The sequence below is a fragment of the Harmonia axyridis genome, chromosome X, assembly GCF_914767665.1.
Source record: "Harmonia axyridis chromosome X, icHarAxyr1.1, whole genome shotgun sequence".
NCBI lineage: Eukaryota > Metazoa > Arthropoda > Insecta > Coleoptera > Coccinellidae > Harmonia > Harmonia axyridis.
Window position 1 is genome coordinate 32544066 of NC_059508.1, and position 2500 is coordinate 32546565.

The 2500-nt window shown below is 52.8% G+C and overlaps 2 non-coding genes across 2 annotated transcripts in view; both read right to left on the bottom strand.

Moving 5' to 3' along the window:
* Positions 1–902, bottom strand: part of LOC123687862 — a 4012-nt gene extending 3110 nt beyond the window's left edge. The window contains exon 1 of the ribosomal RNA XR_006749568.1: positions 1–902. This exon is cut by the window's left edge and continues 3110 nt beyond it. This is a non-coding gene — a ribosomal RNA (large subunit ribosomal RNA).
* Positions 903–1409: 507 nt separating this feature from the next.
* On the bottom strand, positions 1410–1564 carry LOC123686872. The gene has a single exon (XR_006748626.1). It is a non-coding gene; the product is annotated as a 5.8S ribosomal RNA (ribosomal RNA).
* Between the last annotated feature and the right edge of the window lie 936 nt (positions 1565–2500).

The following is a 2500-nucleotide window of genomic DNA, read 5'->3' on the forward strand; positions in this document are numbered from 1 at the left end:
CACACGCTAGACTCCTTGGTCCGTGTTTCAAGACGGGTCCTGAAAGTACCCAAAGCAATAGCGTCGCTGATCGGCGTTTCAAGAGGTCTGTCCAAGAACACCGCGGCGAACAGTCGCAAACGGACGGAATCGGCACTAGGTCCGATCGCCATCACAATTCACATACTTGCCACGGGCCGGACGCGAACTAAGTCGCGGCCTCCCGCCATCAGTAAACCGTCGAGCGAGCTGTTCGGAAACCCAGTGTCCGTAAACATCGGAAAATCCGAGCTCACGGGCTACACTCGAGACCGTAGAACAGCACCCAACGGATCGCGACGACCTACTAGGGGAGAAGTGCACGCGTCCGAAGCCGGAGATGAACCGAAGGGAACAGCCAACGCGAACGTCGCCGTTTCCACAGTCAGTAAATCCCAACAACAGGCGCGAATGAATCTCCCCATTCGACCTTTCGGGTTTCTCAGGTTTACCCCTGAACGGTTTCACGTACTCTTGAACTCTCTCTTCAAAGTTCTTTTCAACTTTCCCTCACGGTACTTGTTCGCTATCGGTCTCGTGGTTATATTTAGCCTTAGATGGAGTTTACCACCCACTTAGGGCTGCACTCTCAAGCAACCCGACTCTAAGAAGAGATCCTCTAGCAAGCCGCAGCGGTCGCTACGGGCCTGGCACCCTCTATGGGCGATGGCCCCATTCAAGATGGACTTGAACGCGCCGCGAACTCGCCAGATAATGGATCCTTCCAAACACCACATCTCCCGGCGACCGGTTACGATCGCGGGATTCAGTGCTGGGCTAATCCCTGTTCGCTCGCCGCTACTAAGGGAATCCTAGTTAGTTTCTTTTCCTCCGCTTAATAATATGCTTAAATTCAGCGGGTAGTCTCACCTGTCCTGAGGTCGTATGTTCAAATCATCGAAACGTTCCGAAACTAACCTTTGGCGGCTCATAAAATCACGTACCTTACGCGAGGGAGTTAGCCTACTCAAAGGCGTCTATTATCTCCTGCTCCGTATGGCGGATCATGCGAATCCAAGCAAAGTGCTTCGGTGTTTCGGGGGTGCGCTCATGAAAGCTCATCCGCAACGCGCGACAACTGGCACATTAAAGCGATCGGACGTCGTTCAGATTTCTCGGACACGACGATCGCATGTCTACAGTCATGGGCGCAGATCGAGCAATACCACGACACCACAATATATGCTTTCGCAATTCAAGACGGCGCGTTACGAAAACAACTCCTCATCATTCCAACACACGAGGCGTCGAAACGACAGAACGTTGATCGTCACGCGGCAAACCGTCCAACTCGCCCAAATGACCTTCGGTACAGGATCAACGTTAGACGACCTTTACGTCGTCACTTCGTCAAGCCATAACGTCTGGCCGGGCAGTCTTTGTAATGGAACCGACCCTCAGTCAGGAGTGGTCCGAGGACAGTGTCCGAGGACCGCAATGTGCGTTCGAAATGTCGATGTTCATGTGTCCTGCAGTTCGCATGTTGACGCGCAATTAGCTGCGTTCTTCATCGACCCACGAGCCAAGTGATCCACCGTTCAGGGTAATCTTTTATGTTCGATTTCTCGGTACTAGTCGCAATGGACTTTCCCTCGAAATACGAGACGCCAACTGCGAACCTCCTCGAGAATGACATTCCAATGACTGAGACGACCCACTGAAGGGTCAATACGTCAGTCGATCGGCGCAAAATCTTCGGTTCAACTAGTTTGCGTACTAATCTAGTGACAATTATCGTAAAAAATTCGGACGGAGACAAACGTCGCAGACAATCCCGAAAGAGCATAAAAACGCTAATGTAACGGGCGTCGCACAACGTCGACGTCTTCGTCCCTGGAATAGATCGTCCTACCGAAGTCCGTAGACAACGGTAACGACTGATCGATTTCGGGCGAGAATCTTTAAAACCTGCAGCCGGCTCCTCGTTCCGTGCCAAACACGAAACTTCGCCCAGCCACGAACGCGGCAATCCAAGCGCTTCGAATCCTTATTCCGAGCACATCACGAGACTTCGCCCAACTACGAACGTCAGCATAAGCAGCCGGCTCCTCGTTCCATCAAGGAACTTCGCCCAACCACAAACGCCGACATAAGCGGCCGGCTCCTCATTTCGTGAGCATCTCTAAACATGGACCTACAACGAAGGCTGCACACACGTGCGGCCGGCTCCTCGTTTCGAGGATATCACAAGACTTCGCCCAACCACGAACGTCAGCATAAGCAGCCGGCTCCTCGTTCCGTCAAGGAACTTCGCCCAACCACAAACGCCGACATAGGCGGCCGGCTCCTCATCTCGTAAACATCACGAAACTTCGCCCAACCACACGAACGCAAAGCCAGCGGCCGGCTCCTCGTTCCGTGCACATCACGAAACTTCGCCCAACCACAAAACTCTACGTGCGTTCTAGGTACCCGGATAATCGGTCTAAACGATCGCATCCATATAGGGTTCCGGTCATAATCGTCTAACCAAATGCTCACA